The 14,168-nt window shown below is 42.5% G+C and overlaps 1 protein-coding gene and 1 non-coding gene across 2 annotated transcripts in view; both read right to left on the bottom strand.

Annotated features, from left to right (window-relative positions):
* The window catches only part of ARL5B (ARF like GTPase 5B), an 89,611-nt gene that overhangs the window by 36,796 nt on the left and 38,647 nt on the right, over window positions 1–14,168 (bottom strand). The gene's annotated exons all lie outside the window — the stretch shown is intronic.
* LOC141983537 (U2 spliceosomal RNA) lies at window positions 11,283–11,472 on the bottom strand. Its single transcript, XR_012638386.1, has one exon. It is a non-coding gene; the product is annotated as a U2 spliceosomal RNA (small nuclear RNA).

Below are 14,168 nucleotides of genomic sequence, written 5' to 3'. Positions count from 1 at the left end.
AACCCTCTTATATGGATCTGTGATATGGATCTTGCTTAAACAAGACATCAGGGGCCTGGAGGCATTTCATATGCATTGCCAGTGGCAACCATTGGGTATAACATGGTTTGACTTTATCAGTAATACGGATGTACCATTGAGAACTGGCTCAAAAGGATTGAGTTATCATTGAACGCCACCGGCTGGCCCTTTTTGGTCACATTGCCCACCTCAGAGACAAAGTCCCTGCATATCAAGCTCAGAAGATCAGATTTGAGGTCAGGAGGGGACACTGCCCAGTTACAGAGTGGTGGTGGTCACACGATCACTTGTGATTAACCACCAGATCAGTAATAACCCTGTGGAGCTCTTAGACAACTGGAATAAAGCCATACATTGTGGTCACAGACACTCACTGCTACGGACCCCCGCTGTCTAAGTGTAGTTTTGTTGTTGTACTGATCATCATAGGCTTTAACAGATAACTAAAACCCCTATTAGCGTCTACTGGAAGGCAGCTAGAGATGAATATCAATGAGAGGTCTAAAGTTACACATTAGAGGCAATGATTCTGCAAGTTGCTGGCTGCCCTCAAATCCCATTGACTATCCTGGACATTGAGAGCACACAGAAGCACAGAGGATCAAACTCATAGTGACTCAATACCTTGAATAAGCAAATAAATTCTCCTTGAAGAGACTCTCAAACCATGATGTGCTATGTATTTTTCCAACTATAAAAAATAACATATTAAAATACTAAATACTGACATGATTGATGTGTATTAACTGGACATCAATCATTCCATTCTGTTCTTTAACAATATTTCAAAATTTCAATGCATAATTTAAATATTCCCTCTAATGTATAGTATGCTTCATAGTTCTTTGCTTGTATTTTAGTTATGTCCGAGAACATCAGGAACAGATAAAAATGTGATCCATTATAGGGGAAACATGGTCATTCTCATCTTGATACAAAAGTACAGAAATGCACATTTCCCATCATTGCCCATAGCAACTGTGCACGTAAATCCCAATGCACTGAGATGAATAATGGAACCCTAGAAACTGGGTACGGAGAATCCTAGGACTCCTAAATCCACCTCCTGCAAAATGGCTTAACTGGGGACAACCCAAATAAACTTTATTTTAACCTCCCCAAAGGTAAATCACTTAAGCCGCTAGGTGCACAGCAACTCCAGAGAGATGAGGTAAAATGCAAGTGGAGGGTACTCAGCACCTTTCAGAAAGTGCTCAGGGTCTTGTAGGCTTGACCTCTTAATTAGGATTAAATTAAGTTTCTGAGTTCTGCACTACAGGATTTGTACATTTATATTTGTTTCCATTGCATAACGGTTCCATCTGCAATACTAATCACAAAACCAATGAGGATCTGCCTACATACAATACTGTACAATGCAAATATTTGACTAATCAGCTCATCAAGCAAGGTCATTTCACTGTCAAGCTACCAAAATTTAGGCTTCAAACAAGTTAAAATCTCATCCAGAAATTTTGTTATCTATTCAAATGCACCTTGGAAGTGAACTGCATTTACAGATGGAATTAATACAATTTCTATGTATCACTCAAGTGGAAATGTGCTATAATGGCATATTTTAAAAAGAAATAAGCAAGAATTCTATAAAAAAAAAAGTTTATCCCCAACCCACCTACTCCCCTACAATATTTTCTTTAACAAGTTCTGATTAAAACTGTTTTAATTGACAACAGAAGTTACCAAAGGGGGCACAGTAAGGTAATAATTGATCTTGTCAGCTCAAGTTATCCTCTTTTCCTTTGAACATTTAACTCTGGTCTACACTGCCACTTACAGCGCTGAAACTTTCTTCGCTCAGGGGTGTGGAAAAACATGGTGTCTCAAGCAGAGATCTGTCATCTACTCAGCGACTTTTTGACAGTGTAAATAGTGTGATAGCGCTGGGAGTTGCGCTCCCAGTGCTGGGAGCTATTCCCCTCGCGGAGGTGATTTTATTACAGTGCTGGGAAAGCTCTCTCCCAGCGCTGGACCCGCGACAACACAGCCACGTTAAAGCGCTGCCATAGATGCTGCTGTAGATGCAGTCAATTACCTGGTGGTAATGCCGCTTCAATGATTTTATTGGTTAGTTCCTTTGGAACAAAATACATGTATGAGTCTAATTTAGGAGAGTTTTGTCTGACGTCCCAATGCTTTTAAGTGTAATTTTAGCTGCCTTAAATGTTCACTCTGCTTGCTTTTTTTACTTCAATATTAAGCATTAAAAATAAAGTACCTGTAAATTCAATCCACTTATTCAATTTAAAATGATCAACTACACTTTAATCATATTGATTACTTTTTTGTAACACCAGAATAGCATTTATTATTACGTATGCTAAAAATACACAGAAAGGGTAGCTTTGGAGATTTAAACAGGTTTTACTTCTCATACTGCTTATGAATTAGGCAACATTTCCTCTATGCTTGTGTTTATATCCTGAGGATCTGTGGGGAGATGCAAGGCAAGGCAATGTGCTATGTTTATTAAACTCCATCAGTATGTACTTTTCTGTACAAAGAAAACAAAGAGGTCCCTACTCAAGAAAATTACAACCTAGGAGTCCACCCACTTAGATGCCAAGAACCGTCAACTGTCAGTAACGTCAATGGACCAAATCCTAGATTGTAATCTCTTTAGGGCAGGGACTCTCTCTTAATTGTACAATGCCTAGCACAATAAGCCCCAGACTGGGGCCCATACAAATAAAAATTGTTGAGTTCCTTTAATTTCCAGTGAGTTCTGTGGAATTTACAGGTGCTCAGCATATCACTATATTTGATCTCAGATACTCTAGGATCAGACCCTAAATCAGAGACAGATTACAGCACAGGGTGAATGTCTGATCATTTAGTCAGCGGTGCTTTCTTCTTCTTCTCCTTACTTAAATATATATTTGGTTAACCTTTATTAAAAGTGTTTGTGGAAGCTTTATAGAGACCAACAGAAACTATCTGGTTCCTGAATGAATAGAATAATTGATTGGACCAGCAATCGAATTAAGTGGAAGGCACTATATTTGAATTATTATCCTGGATTATATAATTTGTGTCAGAACAAGATTCCATTTTCAACCCAACTCAAGTCAAAGGGAGAAAAGACACAGGATTCAGTGAGAAATTAATTCAGAGCAGACAGGAAGGAATCCTTTACAAAGCATGCAAAGAATCATCAATGTGTGGAATTGCCAATCAGCTCAACGCTGGGCATATTTAGTCTCAATTAGATGGCATTATGAGAGGAATCAGTTTTGATGGGCTTTGTATTCTGTTCCAAGTCCCAAAAGGTACCATATACTGTGCTTATTCCAGCATAGGAAATAGGATTTGATTCTACAATAATTGCTGCCTAATTCTCCTCCAGGGCAGATGCACATTATGCTTCTTACTGAAGAGAAAATTGCTACTGTTAAGTAGCTGCTGTCTTACAACTTGTACTTAAATATATTTCCTTTCCAGGATGAGCTGAGGAAAGAAGCTTTTAGAGACATGGAGTCAATTTATGAAAGATGTTTAGACCTGGAAACTCCGAATAACAGCAGAAGGAGATGGCAGAGTTCAGCACACCGAGTTTGACCCTTCATCCATTCAGTTCAATGGTCCCTCCAAAAATGAAACAAATAGCAGACCAACATAAATTGTAGTGCCATTTTCTTTCATTACAAAGCATGTCAGAGGCAAACTGCAGCAAACTATATTTAAAAGGCTACTTGTCTTTTTTTATTTTTTTAATGTTCACTGTTTTGTGCATTTGTTTCTTTTATTTCGCTCCTTTGGACTACACTTTGTCATCAAAAAGTCGCGGAGTAAATGACAGCTCTCTGTTTGAGACACCATTTTTACCTGAAATCTACCCCAAACTTCCAGTTATACCACTTATGAAAGATATATTTACAAACTCTTACCAGAGATATCCTATTCCCAAGGTAAAATAAACTCCACTCTCATGCTTTATGCTGTTTTTGCTGTAGTTATTTAAAACTTGACAGAGAGCCTCGACACAGGAATGGAAGCCAGGAATTCCAGAGCTCCAGTCCCAGCATCTGACAATAATTGCCTCTGTGACTTTGGATAAGCCAATTAAATTTTCTACCTCAGTTTCCTGTCTGTCAAATGGAATAATACTCACCTACTTCAAAAGGGTATAGGGATTAGAAGCTAGTAGTTTTTCATTGGCGCTTTTTAAAATTAGGGTGTGTTTTTTAAAAGCAAGTTTCCATAAAAATTCTGTTTTTTCAGAAAAAAAAAATCCTTTTGGTCTTTTCCCCCTCCTCAAACACTACCACCTCTCTCTCCCTGGCCAACCCTTCCTCTACACTCCCCATTTTTTCCTTTCTCCATTTTTTCACTGGAAAAAAGGGAGAGGGGAGAAAGGAAAAATGGCAGGGGCAGGGGAATCAACTTTTTTTTCTCTCTCATCAAAACACTGGGCATTTTCTACACACATGAAAAATGGTGTTTAGAAAAATGCAGGCCATTTTTTGTGAAACAACTTTCAAATAAAAATGTTTGCCCAGCTTTATTAGTTAGTTTTAGTCAGTCACCAAGATTTTCAAAAGTGACTAGTGATTTTAGTGCCTCAGTATTTAGGTGCCCAACTTGAGACATCTTAAAGGGGACTGATTTCCACAGGGCAGGTGCTCAGTACTCTCTGAATATCAGGGCCCCGTAAGGCATCTCAAGTTGAGCATCCAAAAATCAAAGCACTCCAGAACACGTGTCACTTTTGAAAATCTTAGTACTTTCATATACCACTCCTCATCTTCTATCTTTCTATCCATTATTTCATCTACCAGGTGCTCTGCTGCTGACTCTAGGGCCTAGACACACGTTCTCTTGCAGATGAGCTGAGTGTTGCAAAAGCAGCCGCACAAAGTTTAGTCTGTTGAGCAGTCTCTTAATCCTGCACCCTGTATGCATAAACTGCTCCTATGGCAAAGTTTAATAGCAACCACCACAGGACCAGGGAGGGAAAGTAGATTTCAAGAAGCTGCTCATTAGCTTATCCACAGCATTCTCAGTGGGCAGCTGAAACAGATTCAAGATCACAAAGCTTTTCCCACCTACACTGAACCTGTCCTTACCGTAACCTCCTTGAACTAATTCAACTGGCCTGCTCCTCTACATTGCAAAATACAGGTTTGGAACCTGGTGAGGCAATACCACCCCCAGCAGGGACTCTGTGGAAGTAACAGTAAGAAAGAGAGATCGAGATTTTCGAGACAACATTCCATTGCACTACAATTTATGTATAAAACTTGGTCATTTTCATCATTCTTTTCAATAGTGCTATTTTTTCTGAACTGTTTCATGACTATGCAATGCTAGGAAGATCCAGAGGAAAACAGACAAAGTACTGCAGCAAAATGGAAAGGTTTTTTTTTCTCACAGGTTATGAAATACAAAGAAAATATATAGTGAATTATGGATATCTATTTGCATTTATATGGTTTTTTTTCTTGTGCTGTATTTCAAAGTACTTTACAGATAATGAATTACAATAGCTGTACATGTGCTGCCCAGTTGAAGAATGAATTCAGATTATGATTAAATTAATGGCACTGGCCTTTGCAAAGTCAGAAAGTTGTTGGTGTTGAGGATTTTTTGGCAGGGAGGGAAGGTGTTATTTGCTACAGTCTCAACATTAAAATATTTGTTCTTCATATTATCAGAGAATCAATCCCTGCCTAATAGCCTTTCAAACGATAGTCCTCCAGCACACTTGCTGTTGTCATCCGCTAGCTTTCCAGTCCCTCACCACCATATTCACCCCATCCCACGGCATGGTCCAGGTTGAGGGAGAATAGTTTTAATTAGAAAGAACTGAGTGGACCCAACAATAGAAGAGCTACTGGAGATACGGAAAGGGAGAGGTAGGTCCCAGAAAAGACTGGGAGTTGTGGCCAGAGAAGCGAGGGACAAGGAGCTACAAAGAAAAAAAAAGGAAGGACAGAAGCAAGATGCGGTACAAATAAGTTACGAAGGAAGGGGAAGGGGAGGGGAATTGTGTTCCCTTATGCTGTGCATTAGCCTTCACTGAGTAGCCATGTAATGTTATTGCTGCTGTCCCTCTTTCTGATCCCTACTGTGATTATCTCCTACTCTTGTCATGGAATTAGTCTGTCTTAAACATTTCAGGAGGCACCTACCACGCAAAATCATAGAATCACAGAAATGTAAGGCTGGAAAGGGCCAGGAGAGGTCATTACTCCAGCAACCTGCACTGAAGCAGGACCAAATATACCTAGATCATCCCTGTCCAACCTGTTCTTAAAAACCCTTAATGATGGGGGTTCCACAATCACTTTTGGAAGTCTATTCCAGAATTTAACTATCATTATCGGTAGAAAGTTTTTCCTAATATCTTACCTAAATCTCGCTGGCTGCAGATTAAGCCCGTTACTTCTTGTCTTACCTTCAGGGGACATGGAGAACAATTGATCTCCATCCTCTTTATAACAGCCCTTAATATATCTGAAGATTGTTATCAGGTTCCCCCCTCAGTATTCTTTTCTCAAAACTAAACATGCCCATTTTTTAAAAACTTTTCCTTATAGGTCAGGTTTTCTAAACCTTTTATCATTTTTGTTGCTTTCTTCTGGACTCTCTCCAGTTTGTCCACAAATTTCTTAAAGTATGGTGCCCAGAACTGGATGAACTACTCCAGCTGAGGCCTCACCAGAGCTGAGTAGACTGGAACCATCCTAAAGCTTACATACTACACTCCTGTTAATACACACAAGAATTATGCTAGACTTTTTCACAACTGCATCATATTGTTAGCTCATATTCAATTTGCGATACACTATAACCCCCAAATCCTTTTCAGTTATACTACCACCTACCCAGTTATTCCCCATTTTGTAATTGTGCATTTGATTTTCCCCTAAGCGTAGTACTTTGCACTTGTCTTTATTGAGTTTCATCTTGTTGATTTCAGACTAATTCTCCAATTTGTAGAGGTCATTTTGAATTCTGATCCTGTCATCCAAAGTGCTTGCAATCCCTCCCACCTTGGTGTCATCCGCAAATTTTATAAGCATACTCTCCACTCTATTATCCACGTTATTAATGAAAATACTGAATAGTTCCAGACCCAGTACAGACCCCTGCAAAACCCCACTAGATATCACCTCCCACTGTTACAGTGAGCCATTGGTAAATATCCTTTGAGTAGGTTTTTTCAACCAATTGTTCTCCCACCTCACAGTAATTTCATCTAGACCATATTTTCCTAGTTTACTTATGAGAATGTGATATGGGATTGTGCCAAAAGCTTTACTAAAACCAAGATCTCATGTCTACTACTTCCCCCAAATCACTAGGCCAGGAACCCTCTCAAAAAAGGAAAGTAGGTTGGGTTGGCATGACAAATCCATGTTGGCTACTACTTATCACCCAATTATCCTCAAGGTGCTTACAAATTCATTGTTTAAATAATATATTCCAGTGTCTTTCCAGGTCTATATAACTGCCCAGGTTTTGTTTGTTCCCCTTTTTACAGGTAGGTACTATGTTTGCCTTTCTCCAGTCCTCTAGGCCTTAGCCATTCTCCATGAGTTCTCAAAGATAATCACGGATGATTTCGAGATTGCTTCAGCTAGTTCCTAACCTGAATCTCATCAAGCCCAGATGAATATATCTAAATTATCTATATATTCTCTAACCTGTTATTTCCCACATTTTGGCTTGTGTTCCTTCTCCTTGGTTGTAAATATTAATTGTGTAAAGTAACTGTTCATAATTTACCTTTTTAGTCAAGACTGAAGCAAAATAGATATTAAACATCTCAGCCTTCTTTATGTTGTCCATTATTAGCTCTACTTCCTTACTCAGTAAAGGACCTACACTTTCCTTCATCTTTCTCTTGATGCTAATGTATTTATAGAACCTCTTCTTATTGCTTTTTATGTCCCTTGCTAGGGGTAACTCATTTTGTAACTTTCTGATTTTGTCCTTGAATGCTTGCGCTATGCTTTTGTACTCCTCTTCAGCAATCTGTCCATGTTTCCACTTTTTGTAGAATTCCTTTCTGATGTCAGGTAATTAAAGCGCTCCTGATGAAGCTATATTGGCTTCTTGCTATTCTTTCTATTTTTCCTTCACATCAGGACAGTTTGCTGTTGTGTCCCTAATATTGTCTCAACATATGTGAATTCTGACAAAATAATCATTATTTTTATAAGAGAGTGGAGTTGTGAAGATTTATTGCTTTTTTGCTTACTGTGCTATGATCTATGAATACAAATTTCAGGATGCATAATACTGGTCAGATTTTAAATGTATCATGAGAACTGTTGGGGGTTTCGTTTGTGTGAGAACAATAAGTTTCTCTTCACTTGAGAAGCTATAAAAGGCGCTGGAAACACCTCCATTTTGCCTCTTTCCTGCTCAAACCTCTGGACTATGAATTTATACTAATGGAAGCATTCTGCCCAAGGGACTGAGGACCTATCAATGACTTGGAAGCAACCAGAGACTTAACAAGCCAGGTGTTTATTCCATCACTGCTACAAGCCTGATCCAAGTACTTTGCAATTATTGTATGTATTTGATTCCTTTCACCAATTTTAACTCTCACCTTTCTTTCTTTAAAATCTAAAGGTTTATTTATAAAGATACTAAAGGACTAGCAACAGTGTGATTATTGGGTAAGAAGAGTTATATATTGACCTGGGTATGTGGCTGGTGTTTTGGGATCAGAAAAACCCTTTTGTTTGATGAAATTGGTTTTAAATAACCACTCAGCTTTAAATCTAGTGTCTGGGTGTTGGATCCAGGATTGGAATGCCTAAGGAAACTGTTTTTTTGACTTCTTGTTACACAGTATGGTGAAACAGAAGTTTACTTTTGTTGCTGGTTTGGTATATCTTATGGGAGAATAACCACCAGTTTTGTGGGGTGTCTGCCCTATTTCTCAGCGGTTTGTCCTGAATTTGGTATTCTCAGTTGTGACCTGTGTTCCCTGTAAGCTGTGTGGGTGGAAGGTGGTGATGTCCGGGTGTCCCCTTCCCCCTCTCCCCATCCCTGTACCCCATCGCCACAGAGCAGGGGAGAGGGGACACAGCCTGGTTCAGGACTCAGAGCTGCTGCAGTGAACGGTGAGTGAGTGAGTGCCTTTCTAAAGAGACAGGGCACTACTCTTGAGATTTCCCCAGCAGCCAGCTCACACAGTCTCTGTCTCGCATGCCCCCCTCCCTTTCTCCTCTCCTGCCTACGTACCCTATCTCTGCAGGGGAGGGGAGACAACAGGGCTCAGGACAGAGCATGAGAGCTTTCCATGAGTGTCTTAAGGAGACCGCACACAGCATCTCTCAGAAACTTTCCCAGCAGCCAGCACACACACAGTCTCTATGTTACAAGTCTGTCACACACACACGTCACACAGCGTTTGTGTCACATACAGACGCACTGTCTCTTTCACACTCACCTCCCAACATATACTTGTATTATTGTTGTTGGTGTTACTCCTTGGTGCCTCCTGCAATGCACATACATTTTCTGTAATTTTATTATTTCAAAGTGTGTTATTTTAGTGTTTTTATTGGTCTATGCATTTCATAATTTTTACTTCTCTTACACTTAAATTTAGTTCTTTGAGTAGTGAGTTCTAAAATGCCCATCCTGACCTGGCTGGAGTAATTATCTCTATGGTAACTTTTAAAAAATATATATTATATCTAGGTTATTTGTTTCTACTGGTGGCGCACATCCACACATACCTCAATGCACATAAAATTTATTCTGCAAATGGATGGAAAAAATCAGAGGGAACATTGGCTGTGACCCACAGAGACACGGTGACAACTCTATAAAATGCTTGTAAATTGCAGCATGCATTAACCTTACAAGTAATTTTCTGTATTACATGCTACAAGGTAAAAATATAAGTTTGTTTTATAATTGTAAAAATGCCTGCTCTGAATTTGTGAACTCAGATGGGAAGAGTGGCTTCCCCAGCCCCTCCAGGAAGACTATCAAAATTAAGTGGGCCATTGTAGGACAAAAGCTTTGTCAATTGCCTCATCCATCCATGGAGAAGTACATGTGGAAGGGCTCATCCCATCCATTTGAATTCTGGAAGAGGGAAATAGAAATAGCTAGAAGGAAGATTTTTCATTTCTTTGCTTTTAGGACCTTTAGGCTGGAGCTAAGAAACAAAAAAGCAGAGATCCCTGGGGCTGACTTGGGTTAAGCCTTACAAAGGCATTCCATACTGACAGATTACTACATTTCTGTCACCTTTTGAATCACAGCCTGAAATTCATTTGTCTATACATGGTTGCTTGCTTCAACCTGTAAATAACTCATTTCTTTTTTCCTAGTTAATAGATCTTTAGTTAATTACAGGACTGGCTACAGGAATGGTCTTTGGTGTGAGATTTAAGATACAAGTTGATCTGGGGTAAGTGACTGGTCTCTTGGGATATGCAGCAACTTGAATATTTTGTGATTTTGGGGGTAAATCACCATTTATCACTAATTCCAGGTTGCCTGGGTGGCAATATAGAAAGCAGAGAAGCATCAGGTCAAAAACTCCTTCTCCTATAAACCATCCTGTACAAGTCTCTGATATTACAAAAAAGAAGAACAATGGAGCCCTTTAGAGGCAAAAAAAAAATCCTTTAATATTTGTAAATCAGCTCCTAATGAGAATAAGAGGATTAGTGTTCTTCTGCAGCTTAGCTCCGGTCCTTTTAAAGAAAACTGTGTATGAATACAGGACAGTCCCTACATTCCTGAATCAGGACAGTCCCTACATAAAAGGATAAATGGACACAAATCAGATATTAGGAATGGCAATATACAAAAACCTGTAGGAGAACACTTTAACCTCCCTGGACACACAATAGCAGATTTAAAGGTAGCCATCCTGCAGCAAAAAAACTTCAGGACCAGACTTCAAAGTGAAACTGCTGCGCTTCAGTTCATTTGCAAATTTGACACCATCAGCTCAGGATTAAACAAAGACTGGGAATGGCTAGCCAACTACAAAAGCAGTTTCTCCTCCCTTGGTGTTCGCACCTCAACTGCTAGAAGAGGGCCCCATCCTCCCTGATTGAACTAACCTCGTTATCCCTAGCCTGATTCTTGCTTGCATATTTATACCTGCCTCTGGAAATTTCCACTACATGCAACTGACAAAGTGGGTATTCACCCATAAAAGCTTATGCTCCAATACATCTGATAGTCTGTAAGATGCCACAGGACTCTTTGCCACTCCATGGTAAGACTGCAACTGTAATCTAGCAGTTCACTTTTTTTCCCCCTCCGTTCCTGGAGGCAGTGCAATACCAGGGCGATGCATGGGGTGGACAGAGCAAGCTCCTAGTCCATCCCCCTGTTCCAAAAATCAATTTAATATACAGTCCTCAAATAAAGGACATATCAGATATTAAATTGATAAGAACAGATTTAATAATTTTATTAAGATGTTAAAATAAAAAAAATGGTACAGAGTTTAAGCGTAGAAGTTTCTGGTTATCAGGGAATAATGTACAGATTATCAAGGGGTGTGAAGTTTGGTTTAGGATCGGGTGGCGTAAGGAATACATAATCTGCAATATCCCCGACTGGGGGTAAAAGGTTAACGGGTCAAAGTACAGACATTGAGATATGAGGGTATATAGTCATAGAATGGCTATGTTCTGGTGTGGAGTACAATGAGTGGATATGATGATGAGGATGGATTTACCCTCATTTGGTGAGATTTAATGTTCAGTGAGTTTATGGTTCCAGTTCATACGGTCCAACGGAAAAAGTCTCTCAGTCCCTTTCTCATAGTTGATGCACGATGTCATTCCAGCTCACACCTGGTACTGTCGGTGGCCGGTGATGTGTTCGATGTAGATGTCCCTGGACCATCGGATGGTGTCCGAGATCATGAGGCGCCGCATGAGCCATGCGTAGTGTCAACCAATCCCGCAGGTCTGCAGCACACGCTCGTTGCAGGGGTCCCAGGCGCCCAGGGCTCCGACGATCAGGGCATCCATCTGCACCTCGTAGTCCTTCGCTCTCAGGGTGTCGGCTGGGGGGCGTATTTTTCCAGCTTACGAGCTCAGGCTTTGCAGAAGGCCGGGGTCCTGTTCTCAAAGGAGATCGTGACATCAGCGAGGATGATCTTTTTCTGGGCCTCGTCGGTGACTACCACGTCAGTTCGCAACTGGCTGTCAGTACCGGGGATGACGCAGTTCACGGCGACCTCCCCCAGGCGCGGTGCGATGGCTTTTACCAGGCAGTTCTGGATGGCATTGTGGCACAGCTGCCAGGCTCTGGAGTGGGGCTTGCAGCTGCACAGGACGTGGGGCAGGGTCTTGCTGGAGTAGCCGCACTTCCTGCAATGCTTGTCTCGGTTCCCATGATGGACGGCTCTGTTGAGCCGGACGCAGTTGAGCCGGGCATGGTGGATGAACCGCCAGTTGGGGAAATGGGTGAAGCTGCCCCTGGTGAGGAAGTGGTTGCTGGCATCCCACTTGCTGGTCAGTTCGAAGGCTTTACCCTGGTCTGGTTTACACTTCAGGGTTTTCATGTACAGTGAGTGGATGGCTTCCTTCAGGGTCCTCTCTAGCATGCCCCTGGCGCTTGGGGTGACAATTGTGTTGTTGTCGGACCTGATCTGTGGCATCAGGACTCCCAGCTCCTGGCACTCCTCGCACCACTCCCAGCAGCAGCCAAAGCGCTTCCCCCGGCAACGCGTGGTGTTGCGAGCACGGGACCACAGTGAAGCGATGTCGTGCCCATCCTGTCCAAATTCGCCATCTAGGGAACCACTCAGGAAGGTGGCGATGTCTTGGTTGGAGGGAGCTCTGCCGATCGGCTTCTTTGTCGTGTTATGGAGGGTGTTTGCCGCGATGTTCCTTACCATGGTGTCAGGACACGTCAGCAGGCGGAAGGCGTGGGTGATCACCGCGATGTCACACAGGTCGCCCATGCGTGGGACATTGGCACCGCCATGCCTGTGGGTGATGTAGACCAGCTCGTTGCTGGCTCTTTGGGGAAAGAACAGCCACTTCTTCACCAGCTGCCGGACGATCTTGTCTGCCTTGTTGAGGGGTACCTTCACCATGGTGGATTCCCTTAGGATGAACAAGATGCGGGGGTCAGGAAGGTGTTCAGGGCATTTATCTTCTGCCACGGTGCTAGCAGGGAGGCGTCAATCTTGGCGGCGTCCTGCAAGATCTCCTGGATGGTGTCCTCGGGTGTCTGCCAGACACGGAAACCCGTCGGCATGCCGAGGTGCTGGTACGCCTGCCCCTCTGCTAGGGGGATGATGGGCTCGCCCTGGATCTGGAACCCCATCGTCTGCACTGAGTCCCTTTTTGCTGCTGTCGATGTGGAGAGTTGCACACTTCTTTGCATTGAAGCGGAGCCTCATCCAGTCGGCAGCTCAACTGGTGGCATGTAGCATACCTTGGAGGCTCTCTGGGTCATCCACAGTCAGGACCAGGTCATCCATGTAAGCCTCCACTCACCCTCTCACCATGGAGGTTGAAGCCATCTGTGCCATTGGAGATCACTCGAAGCAACGGATCCATGGAGAGGTTAAAGATGATGGGGCTGAGGGGACACTCCTGCTTAACTCTGCTGCGGATCGGGATCTCAGTGGTCTCCCCTTCAACCGAGCGAATGGTGGTGCTGCATCCCTTATACACCTCTCGGATCACATGAAGGATGTTCTCTGGCATCCCAAACTCCTGGAGCGTGGCAAAGATGTGGTGAGGGGGCACGGACCCAAAGGCGTTAGCCAGGTTGAGCCACGCTACCACGCACTGCCTCCACGCCCTTCTGGCCATTTCCATGGTGGTTTGGAGGATGAAGTTATGTTCATAGCAGCCCTCGCAGGACATGAAGCCTTTCTGGATGGAGCTGATGGCTCCCCCGCTCACCGATCACTTCGTGATCCTCAATGCCAGGCAACTGGCATATAGCTTGTACATTGTGGAGCAGAGGGAGATGGGCCTCCAGTTGCTGGGGTCATCCCGCTCGCCCTTCTTGTACATCAGCACTGTCATGGCCTTCTTCCAGGAGCTGGGAGTCCATCAGAATTGCTTGCACTGGTTGAAGAGCGTGGTGAGGACCAGGCAGCCAGGATCTCACTTTTTCAGAAGGCTGCAGGGGATGCAGTCTTTCCCAGGAGCTGTGTTTTT

This window comes from Natator depressus, chromosome 2 (genome assembly GCF_965152275.1).
Source record: "Natator depressus isolate rNatDep1 chromosome 2, rNatDep2.hap1, whole genome shotgun sequence".
In the NCBI taxonomy this organism is placed as follows: Eukaryota; Metazoa; Chordata; order Testudines; family Cheloniidae; genus Natator; species Natator depressus.
Note: the sequence above shows the minus strand (reverse complement) of the source record. Positions and strands in the feature narration are given on the sequence as shown.